General features: G+C 41.8%; 1 protein-coding gene across 1 annotated transcript in view; it reads left to right on the top strand.

Annotated features, from left to right (window-relative positions):
- The first annotated feature begins 15,333 nt into the window (after positions 1-15,333).
- The window catches only part of LOC115463696 (translational activator of cytochrome c oxidase 1), a 77,714-nt gene continuing 69,916 nt past the window's right edge, over positions 15,334-23,131 (top strand). The window contains exon 1 of the mRNA XM_030194416.1: positions 15,334-15,437. The gene's annotated coding sequence lies outside the window, so the exon portion shown is untranslated. The remainder of the gene's footprint in view (positions 15,438-23,131) is intronic.

Raw genomic sequence — 23,131 nt, 5'->3', positions numbered from 1 at the left:
ATGCATACTCTCCTCCATTCAGCTGGGCTTACTATCTGCGCCAGGTCTTTTTCCCATGCCTCCATATATGGAAGCTTCCTAAATCCCTGGGCCCGAAGGTAGTAATACACTTTAGAAATTCCCTTCCCCCTCAGGTCAATCTCCTCCCATAAGTTTTCAAGTTTTTCCTGTTCTTTAGGTGGGTTCTGTACCCATTTCTCAGTTTTAATAAAGTGTTTGACTTGCGTGTAAGCGTATACATCTTTTACCTGTAAGTCATATCTGTCTTGCAGTTCTTCAAATGTTTTTATATGCCCCCCCCCCCCCCCCACCCCTCTAGGAAATCCCGGAACCTAATCAGTCCCTTCTGAAGCCACAGTGAGAATACCCTTGTGTCCTTCCCTGCTGGGAATCCCGGCTCCTGCATTATCCAAGCATATGAAGACCTACCCTGGGTACCTCGCAACTTAGCTTTTAGGGTCCTCCACAAGGTTAGAAGATGTGAAACAAAGGGGTTCAATGTCAATTTTCTGTACGCTTGTTCTGGAAGTGATGCCCATAGCAGACCCTCAAGGTATCCCTCTCGTACGAAAACTTGTTCTAATTTGGTTATTTCAGACAGATCCACCTCGCACCACTCCGCTATTTGTGTAATTTGCGCCGCCCAATAGTACCATTGTACATTTGGCATCTCTCGCCCCCCGTCCTGTACCCTTCCCCACATTATCCGCCGGGATAAACGGGCTGGCCTTCCCCCCCCAAACAAATCTCCTCAATTCCGACTGCAATCGTATCAGCTCCTGTTTTGGGACCAGTATGGGTAACGTCTGGAACAAGAACAGGAGTCTAGTGTTCTTTTTATTGAAGGCCAGATGATGAAATTTCCTTCATTTGGTGGAATAATCCTTATATGTAGGTTGAGGGGAGGAGGATAGTGAAATCAAATGACAGAAGAAACAGTGTGGCTTACAATTAAGGGCATTGTCCTTAAGATAAAATACTCTGGAAGTTCTGCGATAGATATCCTGAAATACTAAGGTGGGTAAGGACTGAAAGGGGGAGTAGAATCCATTAGTAAATTCAGTCTGTATCCATGCCACAATTTTACTGTACAGATAGCCAAATCAACCTTTCAACAATATAATTACTTCAAAAAAAAAAATAATTTGTGGAGAGTGTCACAAGAAACAGAGGGAGTGGCACAGTGGTTACTTATTGCCAGAGAGCCTAGTAAGAAAGGCATTTTTTTGGGGGGGTGGGGAGAAGCTGTTGCCAACTACACTACAGTGTAGTGTAGCAGAATGCGAGGAGGGGCTTTATGCAGGCTGAAAATGGTTTCAGCTGACTCAAATATCAGACAAAATAGAGAAAACAGTATAATTTTTTAAAGTGCAGGGGTTTTTTTTTAAAGGATTATTTTCTCTCTCACTGTTGTAAAATTTAACAGGATCAGAATATAAATTCGGGGGGAGGGGCAGAAGAAAAATCCATGGATTTTCACAGTTTTGAGGAACTAGGATGTCTATCTTTTGGATACTCAGTCTTTTGCATACAGTTGCTAAACCCTCCCACCAATATTCCACAATTTATTAAATCAGTGAAGAGCAGCCTCTAGTTTTTTGTTGTTGTAGAGTAGCTACAATGTCACATTAAACCTGCCCTGATCCTGGAGTAAAATAGTCTGGTGGTTAGAGCAGTGGTCTGAGAACCATGGAAGCTGGAGTTCAAATCTTGTTTTTTCCCATTCATGTTCCTTGTAACCTTGGGCAAATCACTTAACCCTCCATCGTCTCATGTATAAATTAGATTCTAAGCCCACTTGAACAGGGAAATAGCTTGTGTACCTGCTTGTAACTCATCTTACACTCAGATCTGGGGAAGGCAAATAATTACATCTAAAACTAAAATCCACTCTTTTTTTTTTTTTTGCTTGAAATATTTCTTTTATTGGTTTTCAATACAAACATAAGCAAGAGCTCTCAACATAACAACAAGCAATATTTTACAAAGTATGGCAACAATGGAGCTCACATTTAAGAAGTAGCAATCTATACCTAGAATCAAATTAAGTGAAAACAAGAGAGAGGGAGGAAAGAAAGAGGGAAAGGGGAGGGGGCTCTCTTGAAGTACAAACTCTGAAGTCCATGAAGTTAAGATGCCCAAGCCCATCTTGAAAAAAAAAATCAGACTGGAGCTAGTCTCCTTTTTTTTTTTCTCTTCAGTGTGTTCCCTCTTTTATTGAAAACTATAGTTCCAAATAAAGTATGCTAATTGTGAAATACCTTAGTTTTATCTGATGAGAAGAGAATGTCTGGAAGAGGAGAGGGAGGGAGGAAGGGAAGACTACATCATGTATTGCTTAACCTTCTTGGCTTTTTGAGACCAAGGCATTGACCATTCGTAGGAAGCTTTTTTCCCTCATAACTCCCCCAACAGGAAAAAATGAGGTGTCCCTCAGAAATGAGAGACCAGTATGTTTGTTCATATGGGTGATCTGCTGCATGTCAAATGTGCTTCATCACACACCTCGCTGTCTTCATATACTTCAAAAGAGTGCAGATCATCAGGGACAGAATTAGTCCTTCATATCATTTTTAGATAGATCTCTGTTTTGACTTGTGCATCTTCATGTCATAGAAATTAAATGGCCGCTATACCTGCCCCCTCAAAACATGACCAGTCTTTGACTGTGAATGCTGTACCTAATAGTTGCTTTTATTTATATGCTGAGGCCACTAAAACTTTGTATACAATGTTCAAACGGAGGAGCTCGAGAGAGAGCTAGAAGCATGACACGGTGATGGTGTTTCATCCATTGCTAGCTTGTAATTCAGCAGTTAATGTTGCTTCTCTCTTCCTGCATCAGTATATAGCTGTGTAATCCTAGATGAAGGACATTTTTGTATATTTTATAAGAAATACCTTTTGTATTAAAATTGTATATATATGTATATAGACAGATCATAAAAATAAAGTGATTTATTTTAAAACAAAATGCATGAAATTGTGTTTCTCCTGTAAAGCAGATATGCAACTTTGCATTGTTTAAAAGTTCTAAGCAGTTCATTTTTTTCTAGCAAAAAAGGTGCCGGTACTCAAATGCTAGGCCATCCTTCAGGGGTGAGATTATCACTGAGGGATCCACTCCACAATAGCCAGGCCCCCTGCAACCAGTCATAGAATCTATGACAAGGCAGAATTGGTGTGTAGAGCCTGAGATCTTTCATTAAAACTTGGGGTCCGTGGGTCAATTTTAGCAAACAATTGGAAAAGGTGCCGGTACTCAGTACCCCCAAGTACCCCCTCAAAAAAAGCCCTTGTTCTAAGTGACCGCCCAAACAGTTGATCTGTTAGTGTAATTGTGTTTTATGCCCTGTAGCTGCTCAAGACATTTGGTGAAAAACATCACAAGCAATATTCTCTGGAACTAGAAGCCAGTAAAATACCTCCATCAGTGCTGCAGAATCAAAATCCTAAGCTGAACAAAGTTCCATGAATATATTTTGTCTAAGAAAATGTTTTAAGCATATTTTAATTGATCTTTGTTTCTCTTACCATATTTTAAGCTAACACAATAGGACTGTGATATTCCTAACAGTTCCATATGTATTTGAGGGGTTCTTTTACTAAGCTGCAATAAAAGGAGGCCTGTTCTAGCATCGGCACAGGTTTTTGATGCGTTCTGAGGTCCCTTTTTACTGCAGCAGGTAAAAGGTTGTATTTTGTTTTCTAAAAAATAAATGGCCATATGATAAGTGAATCACTTGTCACACGGCCATTTTGGAGGGGGGAGGGGAGGAGGAGAACTTACTGCCACCCTTTGAGGTGGTGTTAAGAGCTCCCGCACTAACTCAGCAGTAACTGGGCTGTGCGCGGCACTGCCCAAATACCACCAGGTAAGCCCCAGTGCTACAAAACTAGAAAATATTTTTGTAGTGCCGGAAATGGGGGTGGGAACTACCACTGAGCCTCCTGCAGTAGCCCGGAGGTAGTTTGAGATTGGCACATGGCAAGCCTGTTGCCGCGTGCCATCCTTTAGAAAAAGGGCCCCTGAATCTGTTCAACACTACTGTAACGGCCCTTCTTGTGATGTCGTTACTACAGAAAATAAGATGTTCTAAGAGAGTCCTGTAGGATCATCATTCAGGGGCTCTTTTACTAAGCGGCAGTAAGCTGGACCTACCGCCGGCCCAACACGAGCACCAGTGGTAGTACCACCCCCGGCATTCCAGCTCTAGCGGAAATATTTGAAAACTATTTCCACAGGGGGTTACCTGGCGGTAATCGGGCAGTTCTGTGCAATGGCCAGTTAGCATGGGAGCCCTTACCACCACCCAAATGCCCCCCCCCCTCCCCACCATGGCCACATGGTAAGTGCAATCTTACCACATGGCCATTTATTTTTTTCAGCCTTTTTACCCGTTCTGGTAAAAGGACCTCAGCGCATGGCAAAAACTTCCACCGTCGCTTCTAGCGCAGGGCTTCTTTTACTGCAGCTTAATTAAAGGGTCCATCAGTTTCCATAGCTAACTTGTCTCTCCATAATGTTGTACTGATATGCACTACTTCAGCATCTTAGACAGCCCAGACTTGCAGTAGCTAAGTTGGATAGTGCAGCTACCTCCAAAACTTACCTAATGTCTAAATATAGTCAAAGGTTTCACACCCTTATACATTTTTCACATGGTTCTGTTTAAAAAATACAGTTCAAAATGTATTGAAGTAGGAGTTTGCTTCATTGATTGAGAGGCAAACATATTTTCAATTAAAAAAAATTATAAAAAATATTCAAAAAATAATTAAGAATAAGAAGCTAAGAGTTCTTGATTACGTAAGTCTTCACAGCTTAAGTCATAGCATACCCAAACTACCTCTTGTTCCCAAAGTCACCTTAACAAAGCTCACTTAAAGCTGATTCAAATATTCCTGGACAAAGAATCAAGCTGTTTCTTATATAAAGTGAATCTGAAGCAAAAATCTAGATATTCCAAACAAGGCGCTGTCAAAAGTACTGTGGGAAAAGTTATTCAAAACTAAAGACTGTCAACGTCTTTGACTTATTTTTTAGGGCATCGTCGGTTCCATTGATGTGAACCAGGAAAGGTGTGCCACCACCAAGAAACTTTCTTAATCAGGCTACATCTTCCAAAGTCTATAGCCATGGATTAAAGAAATGCTGAGGAATGTAACTGAGGCCTACGATTAAGAGTTTAGGGATTTCGGTTTGGATACTGGTGCCTTGGGAAGGGTATGCATGCCTAGCTGTTAGCTATATTTACTGTGCTCCTGAATGAATGGTTTACTTTCCTGTTGGATATTGTAGTTCTTTTTTTTTTTCTCTGCTTTTAATTTTTGAATTTGTAAACCACTTTGATCTGCATGTCAGTTAAAGCGGTTTATCATGAATGAATGAATGAATTAATTAAGGTAAAAGGACTTCAGAGGTCTCTGGCTGAAACTGGGGCAAATGTGCATGGTCTGTATAGAAGGATAGCAAAAAGGAAGCCACTGCTAAATAAATGTCCAAACAAAAACCAGAGATTGATACAGTGGATAAATATATATTATATATAGATAGAAGGTTGACCATCAAACATATAAACGGCAAGTGACCAACTCACCTGCAAATGCACAGTAGAGGCGGAACGCTGAGAGTGTAGAAGTCCAAGCCCAGTCTCCACCAGCAGTACAGCCCAATAGGGAGGAGGGCTTGGACATGGGCGTAGAAATCGGAGGAGGAGGGAGCAGGGAGCGGAACTGAGGGAAACAGACCCTGGGGGGAGGGCAGGGGAGAGAGTAGGGGTGGGGGGAGGGCCATAGGAAAACAAAAAACTAGCCCGTTGTTACGGGCTTAACGGCTAGTACATTATAAAACAAAAAACCAACCAATAGTTGAGTAGATTAGGAGATTCCTCAGAGTATTAACTCACCCAAGCGAGATTACATACAAATGATTTATATCTCTAAGGGTGGTTGAGCTTCTCAATCATAGGATATGTCCGTGGTTTTTTTATTTGTATTGTTTTGAAACCTCTATAACAAAACCACTCAATAGTGCTCCAAATTCAAAAATTATCTATAAATGTGAAGGTCAATCACTTCTATCTATAGTTCCACTGAACCTCAATCTCAATGTCAATTATTTCAAACGATGGTTGACCTAAGAAGGCTAAATAAATGCCATAAAAAGTGCCACACACATTGGGGACAATACACAAAAAGGGGAGAAAAAAGGTTTTCAGATCTGATGAGACCAAAGTGGAACTTTTAGTTCTCAGTGCATAAAACAATAGATCACCCTGCTAACACCATCCTTGCAGTAAAGCGTAGTAGTAGAATTATGTTGTGGGGATTCTTTACATTAGCAGGGTCATAGAGGCTTATGAAGATTGAGGGAAAGATGGATGGTGCAATGTGCAGGCAGATCCCAGAGTTAAACCTCTTCCAGGTCTGCCATAGAGACCTGGCACTGGGAAGAAGATCCAACTTTCAGACTGACAGTGATCCTAAACACAAGCTCAGCAAGAAGAAAGAGAATGTTCAAATAGCTCATGATGCTGCGTGTTCAGAAATCATAGCCATAAGTGTAGACAGTTATTCAAATATTATCATATGCATACACCAGAACAAGCATCCATATGCACATTGCAAAAGTAAACAACAAATTCTACAGAGTATATCTAAAATTAATTTTTATTTTATTTCTATCTTCCAAAATTCCAGACAGCAGATGTACAGGTCAGCAGAACCAAAAGTAGTCCAAAACAAGTAAAGTCAGAAACAACACAGTTTATACCTAACTAGCCGTCAAGCCCGTAAAAACGGGCGAGTATTGCAGCCCTCCTCTCTCCCCTGGCCTCACCCCGTCCACCGATCCACCCCACCCCCCATGTCCAGCAACCCTCCTCTCTGCCCTGCTCTCACCCCATGTCCAGCAACCATGCCCTCTCCCCCCTGCCCTCCACCCATGTCCAGCTACCCTCCTTGCTGCCGCTTCCTCCCCCTTCCGGGCCGGGCCCCCTGCACTGACCTGACAGCGCCTCTCACCTCCATGTGAAAGCGCTACAGGCAGTTCGTTTCCAGGCGGCAGCGTCCGACAGTCCGACTCCGTTTCCCTCTCTGTTCCGCCCTCTGACGTCTTGACGCGAGGGCGGTACAGCAAGGGAAGTCTGTACTGCGCATTTGCAGGTGAGTCGGTCACTTGCCGTTTATATGCTTGATTGTTCCACCACCCTTAGGATTCACCTTTGGGTATAAAAACCATGTGTATGAAATAACTGGATAAACGAATTTTAAAAAGTTTAAAGTAAGTACCCTTACTATTTAATACTTGGTAGCAATGATGGAATGTTCACATAGCAGGCAGCCTGAGCCAACAGATTTATTTTCCATTGAACATAATTTAACTTTGTATGAACTTTGCAGCTAATAGTGTGCTGAACTGGACAATGTTGGCACATTTAGACTGACTATGGACTTCTGCATGAAGATAGCCCTGCCCTCATTATTCAATATATGTCTTTTATAGTAGTGATTTAAAAATATCAAGTGCATTTTTATAATATGCCACTGCAATCCACAAAACAAAAGGAGCAAGTTCCCACATGCCATCTTTTTCTTTTGATCTAGGCATAGGAAAAAAAAAGATTTTAAATGTTCCCAAGATTCAACCTAATTCATGTTTGATGTGGAGTATAAATGTCATATTAAATACTCTAAATGTTGAGCACTTGATTCTTATAACATGATGTATGTTTTAGTGGCCCATTACCAGGAGAAAACAAAATCTCTGCACGAATATATCACATGCTAGGGTGTCCCTATAACCAGCCCCTCGAAATGACACACTGATTAAAGATGTATAACAAATTACTACTCTACCTATGAAAAGTTATTCCATTATTATACTTCCTCTGTGTACATCTGTGTGCTGCACAAGCTGGCATGTTTGAAAATATAAGTGAGTTTGAATAAAAAATGCTACCATCAATAAGAATGACAACGTGGATGCAACAGCTCATAGGTTTACTTTGTTTTGAGTTGTAGTAGGATGACAGCTATGTGGGGAAGGAGAAATAGAGGCTAACCTAATGGGCTTCAACTTTTTGATGTCATCCTGTCTCCTGTTTTCATCCAAACTCCTTGGGCTCACCCCTTCTCTTGTTTTCATCTGTCCTTGTCATCAACCTACTCCAGTTTCGGACATACTGTGCCAAGGAGGTTAAATTGAAAACAGGAGACAGTACGAGGCTATCTAGCTCATTATATGGGTTGAAGCCAGTAGGTGGAGATTTTCTCCTTACTGGTTCATCCAAAACAATCGCAAATGCTGTTGAAAACAATAGTAAAAGATTATTAGAAATAATGGACTGCCTATGTGTGGTCCATCTGTAAAAAGTCAAAAAAAACATTCCAGTTGGATAGGCAGTGCTTTAAAAAGTGGAGGACAATTTATTTTTACTTATTTGACAGCTTTTTAATTTATTTGAAAGCTTCCTATATGTAAGTATAAATATCATGAAATCAAAACTGAATATCACTAAAACTGTTTCAAAAATTATTGTAGCTGATGGAAACAGTACTAATAAAGACTGTATTTTGTGCTAATTTTTCTACACTGTTCTATACATTACAGGAATACATGGCCAAATTTGTGAATAAATGGATTATTCCGTTTTCAGCATGTTTCAGGGACAAGTGGTTTTCATAAGTCAAAATAATAAAAATAAATATTTTCTTTCATGCAGATCTCTCATTTGTTTAAATATAACTAAATGGACTATAAGCCCCTAATGCAGTCCATTGGTTTGCTTATATTTTGTCCTTGTGATGACTTGTACTGGGCCAAAACTGGAAATACAGTAAGACAGAATAATATAATTCAGTAACATCCAAATTTAGTAATTCACATTTTAATTGTGTTTGCATTTGAGTAATAACTGAAAAAAATGATGTTGAAAAATAACTTGAAGAAGAAATAAATATATCTCACAGAGCTGGAAAATTGACTCTGGACTTCTGCATGAAGGTGGTTCTGCCCTCATTACTGATTATCTCTCTTTTAAATAGTAGTAATAAACATTAAGGGAGTCGTTTACTAAAGATTAGATTGAGTTAATCTGCAGCAGGGCCCATAGGAATAAAATGGACCTTGCTGCAGATAACTCAAGCTAATCTTTAGTAAAAGACCCCCTAAGTGCATTTTTATAATATACCACTGCATTCCACAAAATAAAAGGAGCAAGTTCCCACAAACCATCTTTCTCTTTTGATCTAAGCACAGGACAAAAAAAAGATTTTAATGATCCCAGGTTTCAACCTAATTCATGTTTAATGTGGGATTTAAATGCCATAAATAAGTAAGGGGCCCTTTTAGAAAGTCGCATAAGGGCCTATGTGCATCCAGTGTGTGCCAAATCAACATTACTTCCTGGCTACCATGTGCCTCGGGCGCTAATTCTGAATTTGGTGCATGCCGAAAACTTGCAGTAGAAAATATTTTCTACCGGGGGTGCACTGCATGCTGACTGCCTGGGTAGTGCGTGAGACCTTACCACTAAGTCAATGGATGGCAGTAAGGTCTCAGGCCAAAAATGGATGCGTGCTGATTTTCATTTTGCTGCACATCCATTTTAAATGAAAAAGCAATATATTTACACATTTCTCACACAGCCCATTAAAATAATCCCTTTTTTCCAGATGCGATACAATAAGGGTCTGGCACACCAAAATCACACACCCACACTACCGCAGTCCAGTTTTTGGTGCGCCTTTGTAAAAGGGCCCCTAAATAAATAAATATAAACTCTGAATGTTGAGCACCAAAGCTCATAATGGACATATAATATATATATAATAACAACTCTTCCTCTCTACGATTCCCTAATGTGTCTGTAGACACAAACCTTATTCTACCACAACATTACTGTATTCATACCGGAATTGGCGAACGCCTTTACGGTACTATGTAAGCCACATTGAGCCTGCAAATAGGTGGGAAAATGTGGGATACAAATGTAACAAATAAAAAAATAAAATAAAAATAATTCTCATAACATGATGTCTGTTTTAGTGGTCCTTTACCAGGAGAAAAAAAAGATTTCTGCAAGAATATAACACATACTAGGGTGTCCCTTTAACCAGCCCCTCCAAATTACACACTGATTATGATTTATAACAAATTACTGCTCTACCTATGAAACGTTATTCTGTTATTATACTTCCTTTGTGGATATCCGTTTGGTGCACAAGCTGGCATGTTTGAAAATATAAGTGAGATTACATAAAAATGCTACCAACAATAAAGAATGACAATGTGAATTCAGCAGCTCATAGGTTTGTTTGTTTTGAGTGTACGCAGAACGACAACTAAGTGAGGAAGGGGAAACACAGACTAACCTAAGTGGCTTCAACTTTTTGACGTTATGCTGTCTTCTGTTCTCAATCAAACTAAGGAGGTTGGAATCAAACCTCCTCAAGGAGGTTTAATAGACAGGAGTGGAAGTGAGCCTGTCTAGTCCACTGTAAGGAAGCCAATTTGGTTACTCTGCTTTGTTTTGAGTGTATGGCAATGATGGCTGTGCGGGGGAGTGGAAACAGGGAGTAACCAAATTGGCTTCCTTACAGTTTGATTCCAACTAGAGAGTTGCACGGGGACAGAAATCCTACCCTTCCCCGCCCGTCCCTGCTGGAATCTTACCCATCCCCACCCATCCCCGCTGGATTCTTACCCGTCCCCACCCATCCCCGCAAAAATTAAAACCATCCCAACCCGTCCCCGCAAGAATTTAACCCATCCCCACCCATCCCCGTAAGAATTTAATAGTACATAAAAGTTCCAGTCAGCCCCCTTTCTGGATTTCAGCCACAGCACTGTAGGCAAGGAAGGAATGGAAGTTGGAACTTAGAACACTCTGGTGCGCACATGTAAGATTTGTCTCTGATTCACTGGCAGTGTGTGCTGAGAGGCCGCCACATGCACGCGCCAGTAGGTCAGGTGACATCTGATTCTCGTGCCTGTGTCAGAGCTGAGGTCTGTGCACCAGCCTGGGAGCAAAGAGGATTAACAGTAACATAGTAAGTGACAGCAAATAGACCTGAACGGTCCATCCACTCTGCCCAATAGTCACACTCATGATCAATTCATCATTAAATCAACGAGTGTGATATTATATACTTGATTATGGTCTTTCTTTCGTGTTTCTGGAACAAAGACCACAGGAGTCTATCTGGCCCCATCCTTATGTTCCAACTGCTGGAGTTGCCATCGAAGCCCACTCCAGCCTATTCATGTTCTCATTTGTGGGACACAGACCGTAAAAGTCTGTCCAGCACTGTCCTTATGTTCCAGCCACTGAAGTTGCTGTCTAAGCCCTTTCCAGCCCATCCTACACCAGATTGCCATGTATGAGACACAGACCATACAAGTCTGCCAGGTATCAGCTCTAGTTCATCACAGCCAGAGTCGCCATCTAAGTGTCACTTGACATATCCACACACATGCAGCCATTTAAGGTTAGCATTTATATAACTTCCATTTTCTAATTAGAGATCCTCTGTGTTCATCCCATGCCTTTTTGAATTCCGTCATCATTTGTGACTCTACCACCTCCTTAATGGAAGACTTTCCACATTTATGCTGTTAAAGCAAGGAAGAAGAGGAGGAAGAGACAGCACTCAAATAAATTGGTATTCGGTAGATGAGAGGCTGGTGCAGGTGCAGCTTACACTTCCACGGGAAGCCCACAGAACTGGTTCCATCCCCGCGGGAACCCCGCAGGAACTGCCTCCGTCCCCACGGGAACCCCGCAGAACTGCTTCCATCCCTGCGGGAACCCCGCAGGAACTGCCTCCTTCCCCGCGGGAATCCCGCGGGTTCCGCGGGATTCCCGCAGGGACGGAAGCCGTGCAGCTCTCTAATTCCAACAGAACAGAAGACAGCATAACGTCAAAAAGTTGAAGCCACTTAGGTTAGTCTGTGTTTCCCCCAACAGCTGAGTGAGGAAGGGGAAACACAGACTAACCTAAGTGGCTTCAACTTTTTGACGTTATGCTGTCTTCTGTTCTGTTGGAATCAAACTGTAAGGAAGCCAATTTGGTTCTGCATACACTCAAAACAAACCTATGAGCTGCTGAATCCAGGTTGTCATTCTTTATTGTTGGTCCATCTGTAACAAGTCTAAAGCTGTTTCAATTGGACAGACAGTGCCTTAAAAGGTGGAGAAAATAAATAAAAAATGATTGTAGCTGGTAGAAACAGCAATTATAAACTCTAGTTTGTGCTCATTTTTCTTCACTGTTCTTCTATACAATACAGATGGCCAGATTTCAGTGAGGATAGCCAGTTTCCTGATGGTTTCATCTTAACTGTTGTTGTAATCTGCCTTGAGAAGCCTGGTGTTATAAAGATGATGGAATATACTGAAATTAAATGGAAGTAGAATTAAACCCTCCTTTAATTGGGGCACATGGAATCACATCATCTATTTTGTAGAAGTTTACCTTTTAGATACACAAATGGATTATTCTGTTTTGAACATGTTTCAGGGGCAAGTGGTTTTTTACGTCAAAATAAAAATAAATATTTTGTTTCATGCAGATCTCTTTTGTTTAAACATAAATGGGCTATAAGCCCCTATTATAGCCCATTGGTTTTCTTATATTTTGTTCTTGTGATGACTTATACTGTGCTAAAACTGAAAACTCTTTATCTGCTTGATAATACAAGGAGCTCATTGTGAACACTATCCACCCTAAAAGGTTGTTTTGTGACTGTACATGATGAATTGTGATATTGCATAAATCAGTATGTGTTTTTATTCCTAGTCATGCATCCTAAATGTATATAATCCTTTAAAAAAATCCAGTAAATTGTTTAACTTATTAGTGGAACATAACCACAGAGGCATGGTATGGTCGCATTTTCAATATGGTAATACTAGGGATCAGCTAAGGAACAGGTTATTTTGAGTTAATCTTCACGGGACCAAACTTGCTTTCCTTGTGCCATCACTATCCAGTAGGTAGGCAGTGGCTTAAAAGGTGGAGGATAAAGGATTTTTTTTTACATTTATCACACATTATCCAAAGCAAAGTAGAGTTCAATGTGGCTTACATTTGAAAATACAGTGAGACAGAATAACATAATTCAGTTATATCATGGGAACAAATGGATATATCTGAAACATTTAAGAAAGTTGAGATTAGCATATATACCCAACTGGGCATTTAAAAGTTTGCCCTTTAATGATACCACATGTAAAGAATTCATAGCCATAAGTATAGGCAGTTATTCAAAGATTAGCACATGCACACACCAGAATAGGCATCCATTACATTGCAAAAGTAAACAACAACTTCTATAGAGTACATCCAGAATTTAATTTTTACTTCCTTATTTCCATCTTCCAAGATTCCAGACAGCTGATGTACAGATCCACAGGCCCAAAGCACTCCAAATCAAGTAAAGTCAGAAACAACACAATTTATACCTAATTGTCCAACCATCCTTAAGATTCACCTTTGGGTTTAAAAAGCAAACCATGTGTATGTAAGTACTGATACACAACTTATTCTTGCTGGCTGGGTTCACATCAGGTTCTGAAAGGAAATGGCCCCGAGTATCTGAAGAATAGGATGATCCTCCACACACCGCCAAGGACACTAAGGTCCTCCCAAGGACTTTCACTAACTACACCCTCTCCAAAAGACATTACACGATGTGATACTCGCAAGCAAGGATTGGCTCAGGCTGCACATACTGCAGCGGGACATGTTTATCCACTCCTACCCTAGCTGAGATGATATTTAACCATCTCTCTGACCTGATGTGCAACTTTCTTCAAATCAGTCACCTTACTTTCTAATTCTTCCTACTTTCTTATGTTACAACTTTGCCTTACCCTTCACTACCAGTTATAATGTTCTAGTACATATTGTATTGTCATTGCAAGTAGTATACCATGCTATACTTTGTATTGTTGTTCGAATATTTTTACTGCTGTAATTGTCTATTGCTCATGTTTGATCTATTCTTACTGTACACTGCCTTGAGTGAATTCCTTCAAAAAGGCGGTAAATAAATCCTAATAAATAAATGAATTAATTAAAACAATCAAAATTTAAACCAAATGCCCATATGTAATATGTGGTAGCAATAATGAAACGATGGAATATTCACATAGCAGGCAGCCTGAGCCAACAGATTTATTTTCCATTGAACATAATTATCTTTGGCGGCTAATAGTGTGCTGAACTGGACAATGTTGGCACATTTAGACTGACTCTGGACTACAGAATGACACAGGGACAAAGTCTGTCCCCGTGGGTTCTGTCTCCATCCCCACCCAATCCTTGCAGGGTCTGTCTCTGTCCCTGCCCCATCCCTGCAGGCCCTATCTCCATCCCTGCCCCATCCCCGCAGGTTCTGTCCCCGTCCCTAAGGGCTCTGTCCTCATTTGCAGAAGCCTCGAACAATTATGATTTTATATTTAAAACTTTTTATTAAAGTATAAAAAGGAACAATATGCTATGCAACTATTGTTTATAAATTACAAATAGAAAACAATAATAACAGTGAGCAGCTATAATAACCGTGCTCACCACCACCCTCTACTCTTCCAACCCCAATAATAGCTGATTTCTACTACTTCAAGAAATCCTAATTCACCCTGTTAAAATATCCAGTGGTACAAAATACAGCCCATTCTGTATGCCATCTTTTTCTTTTGACCTAGGCATAGGGATAAAAATTTTAAATGCTCACAGGTTTCAACCAAATTCATGTTTAATGTGGGGTTTAAATATCTATTATGTTATCCATGTTCTTTATGTAATACCAATTGTATCTTTTACTCTGGAATGGCGAATGCCATGAAGGAACATTGTAAGCCACACTGAGCCTGCAAATAGGTGGGAAAATCTGGAATACAAATGCAACAAATAAATAGAAACTGAATGTTGAGCACCTGATTCTCATAACATAATGTCTGTTTCAGTGGCCCTTTACCAGGAGAAAAAAAAAATCTCTGCACGAATATATAATGTGCTAGGATGTCCCTATAACCAGCCCCTCCAAATGACACACTTTATTACGATTTACAACAAATACTTCCTCTGTGTGCATCCGTATGCTGCAGAAGCCGGCATGTTTGAAATATAAGTGAGATACAATACAAATGGTACTAAAAATAAAGCGACCATGTGGATGCAGGGGCTCATAGATTAGCTGCTTTGAGAGTATGGCGTTGACGGCTGCGCGGGGAAGGGAAAACTGAGACTTACCTAATTGGTTTCAACGTTTTGACGTCACTTGGTCTCCTGTCTAACTCTAAACCTCCTTTTGCTGCGCTCTCTTCTGACGCAACTTCCTATTTTTTTCCAGTAAGGCCAAGGTGGAATGTAGAAGTTGTATATCATAGGCAACGGGACACCGGAGAAAGAAAGTTGTGCGACCTCAGGTATGAGTAAGACCGGGGATTGGTGCCGTTTCACGGAAAAGGAGGGGAGTGGAGGAACATAGAGAGATGACAGATCACGGGGAGGGGAAACCGATCGATCCCCGACTGTGTGTGAGGACGTGACTTCGTACCTTTGTGAAATATTCAGTTGTGCTATTGTGGTCTCTAATACATAACCTGGAGGGTGCGGGGGAACGCAGCACAGAGAGTAATAATAAGTGGAGCTAGGGTTACCATATGACTCCAGAAAAAGGAGGACAGATTGATCCAATCTGGGTTTTACTTCCATTGCTTTCAATTGGAAGCAAAATCCAGACTGGATCAGTGTCCTCCTTTTTCTGGAGTTATATGGTAAGCCTAAGTGGAGCAGTCCCAGAGTTGCCAAGCTACCCCACTGGTCTCTGCTACCTCCACCTCTTTCTAGACAGACTGGGTAGCACAGGTGATCCTTGCCATTCTAGGACTAGATGGGTACCTTGTATAAGATGTACCCTCAATGCTGCCAGTTCTGTAGTAGCAGCTATATTATATTTCCTTTCTCTGTTGGTTTGCACATTCCACTTCTGCAGTGTACCCAATCTTAACCTAGTTGGATGGAGTTGCAATGCAGTTCAAAGCGTGGCAGCCAAGCCATTTTTATTTAGTGTGGCACAATGAATATTGATTACCTTGTAATGTAAAAATCAACCAAATTGATATTTCTTGTCACAGGCACATTTCAACACTCAAGAGTTGGCCTCGGAAAGATCCCAGGTGCCACCTTCAGTCAATAGGCAGACCAAAAGGTGTTGCATGATGTACCTCTGCCATAGTTGCAGGTCTTAGTTCTGGTTTGGCGCATGCCCTACAGATTTGGGAATAGAGGCAGTTTAGAGCTTTCTGGTGGTCTGTTCCCTCTTCCACCCCTGCAGGAAGATGGTAAATAGTTCTGATACTCTGACAGTAATTATAGGCCCCCCTCCACTGTATGCTGCCTCTTGTCTACATGCTAATGGTAATGTTGCCAGCTGCTCACAAAATAACATGCAACCACCCAAAGGAGGCACACTTGTCTTACCCCCATGGGCATAGTTTGGGGGGGCCTAGGGAGGACATTGCCCCCCAAACAAGTTGTCAACCTGAATAGCGAGCCCCTGGATTGCCACACCATTTTCCCTACCTAGCATTCTTCTGTCTCATCTCTCCTTCCAGCTCCATGGCACGTCCAGGTTTAGGTAAGACTATTATGGAGGCATGAGTCAAAATACCCATGGACTGACCTGGGGAGCACAAGGCGTGACATAAATCTCAGAATGGGCCAATAATCTGAACCCCCAAAAGTTTGTAGAATTCAGGACCCAGCCCGTCTGGTCCAGGTGCTTCAGCTAGTTTGAGTTTTTTAATAGTAGCTTGAATTTTTGTACCCTGGGTGTATTTAGAGAGTCTAGGTGTTCCTGGGTCAGAGTCGGGAGCTGAAGCCCCTGAAAGAATATCTCACGCTGCACCACATCACAGAGTCATATAAAGATTTTTTTTTAAATTTTATTTATAACAATTTAATTTTGCAAGCACTAAAATAACTTGCCAGAAATACAGACAAAATAATAAAAGAATTATTTCAATCAGGTAATTCTATACTCTTCCTTAGACCACAAAATAGGGAGAGTGAAACAAGACAAGGAGATCAATTAAACAACAGTGCACAAAGAAAACGTGGTATTAACCTGATTATCCCCAGTTATTATTTATCTGAATCATTATTCCACATTGATTGTCTGATTGGCTTCAGACCCAAAATGGTGTATAGTCAATTTATTTCATTGGAAACAGTCATATAAAGATTTTTATGCAGAAGTCGCAGTCCTTTCGAGGGGAGCACAGTTCAGCTACCTCTGGATCTAGAGCACAGCCCGCTTCTAGATCTTCCCAGTGATGGGGCCCTGGTCCATCTTCAGTCGATAATTGGGGGGACAGCTGTCCCGTTTTCTGGGTGAATGGACCAGGGTAACCAGATGGCTGGGTCTTGGAGGTCATCCGAGATGGCTGCAAACTCGAGTTTGCCTGTCCTCGGGGGATGTTTTTCTTGGAGTTGCCCTACAAGACTGCCGCCAAAAGGGCGGTGGTCTGGGAGACCCTTGCCAACTTGCTGCAGCTAGGCACAGTTTGGTCTGTACCACAATTGGAGTTAGGCCTCGGCCGTTACTCTATTTACTTCGTGGTGCCCAAGAAGGACGGCTCCTCTCATCTGATTCTCGATCTCAAGAGTGTAAACAAAACCTTGTGGGTTTGCCACTTTTGGATGGAAACTTTGCAGTCGGTCATTGTGGTAGTACAACTGGCAGAGTTCTTGACCACCCACGATCTCAAGGCGGCGTATTTGCACATTCCTATTTGGCCTCATCAGCGTTTCCTTCATTTTGCGGTGCTCGGTCAGCACTTCCAGTTCCATGCTATGGCCTTCGGACTGGCTACGGCACCCAGGGCGTTCTCTAAGGTCTTGGTGGTCGTGACAGCCTTCCTCAGAAAGGAGGGGGTTCAGGTCCATCCTTATCTCGACGATTGGCTCATTTGGGCACCATATTAAAAGGAGAGTTGACAGGCAACAGAGTGATCAGGCTGTTGCGCTCCCTCAGTTGGATGATCAACCTGCCCAAATGTCACCTGTCTCCCATGCGGTTCCAAAGTCAGCTGGAGGGACTCTTGCGAGTTCTGGCTCCCGGGGCATGGGATTTTGTGCAAGTATTGGGTTCCATGACGGCCATATTGGACGTGGTGCTCTGGTGCCAGGTTTCATATGCGGCCCCTGCAGGCGCTGCTACTCAGCCGTTGGTCTCCTCTGTCGGAGGATTACCTGTTTGAGATTCCGTGGACTTCGCATGCCCGTTTGGCCATGCGCTGGTGGTTGACCTTGCAGAACCTGACAAGGGGTGCTTCCCTTGTGGCACAAGATTGGATGGTTGTTACCACAGATGCCAGCCTCTCCGGTTGGTGAGCACATTGCCTTGGTCAGACAACCCAGGGGACTTGGTCCACAGTGAAGGCGTCCTGGTCGATCAAATGCTTGGAGTTGCGAGCAATTTGCTTGGCACTCCGGAATTTTCTTCCAATACTACAGGGTCGTCCTGTGTGGGTCCTTTTGGGCAACATGACAGCGTCAACAGAGTTCAAGCCTTTGGGTCATTTGTCCCTAAAGGACCTTATGTTGAAGACGGTTTTCTTGGTGGCAGTCACTTCAGCCAGGTGGGTGTCTGAACTGCAGGCGTTGTCTTGCAGGGATCCTTTTCTCTGTTTTACGAAGGTGGGTGTTTCCATTCAGACTGTTCTGTCCTTACCCAAGATGGTGTCACGTTTTCATCTTAATCACTTTCTAGTACTGCCGGCGTTTCGCCAGGAAGACTATCCTTCCAACTTCTGGGCACTGTGATGTCTGGACGGTTGACGAGTTCTCCTTCATTACCTAGAGGCCACTAATGATTTCTGTTGTTTGGATCACTTCTTTGTCCTCTTTGCGGGCCAAAAGAAGGGTGAGATGGCATTGAAGGCCACGGTAACTCGGTGGCTTCGGGAGGCAGTTCATCTTACATTGCCAAGGGTTGGTCTCCTCCCTTGTAGGTGCAAGCACATTCTACGCAAGCACAAGCTATTTCTGCTGCTGAGTGACGCTTGATGTCATTGAAGGGCATTTGCAGAGCAGCCACATGGGCTTCAGTTCATACTTTCACCAAATACTACAGATTGGATGTGACTGCGCGTCAGGATGCGGCCTTAGGAGCCTCAGTCCTCGCTTTGGGGAGTGGCATGGTCTCACCCTACTTGACGACTGCTTTGGTACATCCCACAAGTCTCTGGATTGATCTGTGGGACACCATGGAAGGTAAAATTAGTCCATACCTCATAATTTTCTTTCCATTAGGCCCAGTAGATCAATCCAGAGCCCCACCCTTCTTTCCGTGCATATCCTGGTTTATTGTTAGGAGCTGTTTACAGTCTGAGGTTCTTGGTTCCTGATTTTGGACAGGTTCTTTCCGTTTAGATCCGTTTGGTCCGTTTAGAAAAATTTTTTTAAAAAGGAGGACACAGCTCCAAGTTTGGATATACTTCTTACATAGTGCGATACTGGTGTGTTATCTCCCATGAGAGCGGTTGAGATGTTCTCTTGGATTTCTATTCTTCTTCTGCTTTGGTATTGGTCATACTGAGGTTAAGCTGGCTGCACACGACCATATAGTTCTCTCTATCTCCACCTGCTGGCAGAGGGATATAACCCTCTAGTCTCTGGATTGATCTGTTGGGACTAATGGAAAGAAAATTATCAGGTAAGGACTAATTTTACCTTTGGGATTGTTGTCTTGCTGAAATATCCAACTTCTTTTCAGCTTCAATTTCTTCACTGACTGTGGGACGTTAGCTTTACGTAACATAGTAAATAACGGCAGATAAAGTCCTTCATGATCCATCCAATATGCTCATTAAGACAGAGCCGCACCTTCCGTCTTTACAGGTTTACACTCCTTCATGATTAAACACTAGCATCACAAACATGGCAGTCAGCAATTTGCCACAATATCGGCCACAGAAAGGCAGTTATATATTATGTAATCTTGGAAGAGTGGTTTTCTATTTTATCCACAGCCTAGTCACATTTATTGTCAATTCATGATTAGACTAACAACGTTGCTAGCTATCAACATTTTAGTCATTAAATTTAACCTTAAGATGTGCATTTCAATAGGGGAGGGGATGACAACACCCACACTCGTAGCATATGATGTGAATGTGATATAAAATATACATATTTGGTCCAGATTTGTCTTTACCATTTTCAGGAAACAGACCATAGAAATCTGCCCAGCACTGGTCTTACTTCGCAACTACTGGAGTTGCCGTCTAAGTACAGCTCAGTTTTGTTTTGATTTCATCCCCTTTCTATATAGGCATCCTCTGTATTTATTCCACATGTTTTTGAATTCTGTCACTATATGTTAATGTTAACACAAAAAGTAAGGGTGACAAAGGACACCCCCATCTTGTACCACGCTGGACAGAAAAGTGGTCCAAGAGCATCCCATTAACCCACAGCCGAGCCCCTGGGTTCATTATAAAGTATAATAGCTGATTCAAAATGTCCTACTATTAGGAGGGTATTCCAGACATCCACCACCCATGAAAAAGTACTTCCTGATGTTACTCCTAAGTTTATCACCATGCAGCCCGAATTCATGTGGTTCTACTGCTCCTCCCTCTCTAGAAACGAATTGTTTTGTATGTTAATACCTTTTAAATACTTAAACATCAGGTTTTAAAATATGTTGTTGTTATATCTATTCTCTGCAGTGGATTCTGTATTACATGCTAAACTCCAAAGCATAACAGATTCCGCTCTGGTTGGCAAGGTGTTCTTTTCTTCAAATGCTTTACCTTTTTCTCCCCCCTACAAATGTATCTTGTGCAGTTGTGTCCAAACAGTTCATTTTTCATTTGATTTTTGTTTCAGAAGTTTCAGGCTTATTAATCTTTACTTGCGTACTTTTAGATGATGAGTTTTTTTTGTGAGGTTTAAAAAGGTTGCCTTCAAACAAGTCTCACATGCAGATCATTGTGTAAGTAACACTGTAGTGTGGACTACATCTAGGCAGTGTGAGCTATAAACTTTCTGCAGGTCTTTTGAAGCAAGAGGTTCTGTTTTGCAGTTCAGTTCTGTTTTGGCCATTCTGTCAGGTTTTTTCATGTTCTACCAGATCTTGACTTGTGTTCAGTATTTCCATATAATTGCCATTTCTTAGCAGTGTTTCTTACAGTTGACATTGATAGCCATCTTATGATTTGATTTTCTTCATTTTCAAATGCTTATTTGCTTTAGAGCTCGTTGTTGCTGAAAGTAGACAGAACAATAATCAGAGTAGGGTATTTGTTGACCTGTGGAACTATCTTTACCTGACTAATTGTAGGCCTAACAAATCACCAAACTTCTTGGATCTTTAAAAAACTTTGGCACCTACCATATTCACTTTACATTTTTAATCTGCCATTTCCCGCCCCCTTCTGACCTAACTTCCTGCTTCCGTAAGGGTCTGACAGGGAAGACATAAGGTAGCTTATGCAAATCACTGCAACTACAAGTGCCTTGTACAGAGAAGTGCACATTGTAAGATAGATGGGGGAAGGGAGGAGAGGTTTGGAGATGGGGGAGATGCCAGACTGCAGACTAGAGAAGGGGGTGAGAGAGGACCCGGGGCACTGATATTCGGCAATGGCTGGAGGGAGGAGAGAAGAGGGATGGTGGACCTGGGGAGGGCGATAAAAAGAAATATTGGATGGGGGGGAGAGATACTGGGAATAGTTGAGCCGTTGAGGGTTGTCAAGTTGATGAGAGAAGAGGCTAGTGAATATAGAGGGCAGAAATGTGGTAATAGATAGTAGATGAAAGAGAGAAGAGAATAGGAGGCTGGGGAAGGAGTGAGATGAGACAGAAGAGAGTTGGGGGTGAGAGAAGGAGATGGAAAGGTAAAAGGTAGGTGAAAAGTAAAAAGGAGATGGAGAACTGGAAGATGAGAGAGGATGAAGTTTGAGAGGCAGAAAAGAAAAATGGGAGGAAAGTTCAGTATGTTAGACAAGTGTGGTGAAGGAATGGAACAAGACAGGAGGAGAGAGGATACTGAAGACATGACAAATGGACAACAGCCAATGGAAAGAGAGCAGAAGACAGGAAAGCAAAACAGAGAACATGGGACTAGAATAATAGAAAAATAAAATAAAAAACAGAAAGCATGTTTATTTTGAATTTATTAACTAGAATATGTTGGCTTTAAGAAATGTTAGTCTCATCAATTATGGAATCAAATTATATTTCACAAGCAGTGTGGTATAATACACCCAATAGTAAACATACACTTGTCTTGAAGAAAATTTAAAGGACCTCAGCTTGGGTGTCAAGCGATCAATTAACTTCAAGACCGCATAGGACCTTCCCAATATTGTCACTGGTCCCTGGATATTTTATACTTAATGACTTTATATTTTTATCACTAGTGTTTCATCAGTGGAAATCTCCAAGCATCTCAAAGTTATTGTTAATAGGATAGTACTTAGCTTTTAATAAGTAGAGTCGGCTATAGAGGGTTCTTCAATCCAACATGTCACCCCCTTCTTCTTTTAGTGGGTGGAGACACCAAGCTCTCCTCCAGCGGGAAAAGAAGGACGCCCTCAACTGCCCTGTCGCGCCAGGGACGGCCAAATTTCAAGGGGGGTGTCGGGCAAAGCAAAGGCGTGGATGTGCTCCAAGAAATGTCCATTTTGGGCGTCCTTAACTGCCCGTCGCGCCAGGGACGGCCAAATTTCAAGGGGGGTGTCGGGCAGAGCAAAGGCATGGATGTGCTCCGAGAAACATCCATTTTGGGCGTCCTTAACTGCTCCATCGCGCCAGGGATGGCCAAATTTCAAGGGGGTGTTGGAGGCATAGCGAAGGTGAGACTTGAGCGCCTAACACTTAGACATCCTTCATCAAGCTGACTGCTTTTATTTTTTTATATGTGTATAGGCAGTTTATTTCTCTCATGGTGGGAACTGGCTGTTTTACTGCAGCTAAAGCATTAGCATACCCACTTGTTTCTTTTGTGGAGGGCATTTTGCTATTTGTTTTATGCATTTATTGCCCTTTTTCTAAGATTCAGTATATTAATGAGTGAAGAAATATTTTCACTGATTCATTTTAAATG

The sequence above is a fragment of the Microcaecilia unicolor genome, chromosome 2 (genome assembly GCF_901765095.1).
Source record: "Microcaecilia unicolor chromosome 2, aMicUni1.1, whole genome shotgun sequence".
In the NCBI taxonomy this organism is placed as follows: Eukaryota; Metazoa; Chordata; class Amphibia; order Gymnophiona; family Siphonopidae; genus Microcaecilia; species Microcaecilia unicolor.
The sequence above is the reverse complement of the archived record's forward strand: the minus strand, read 5'-3'. Positions and strand labels throughout refer to the sequence as shown.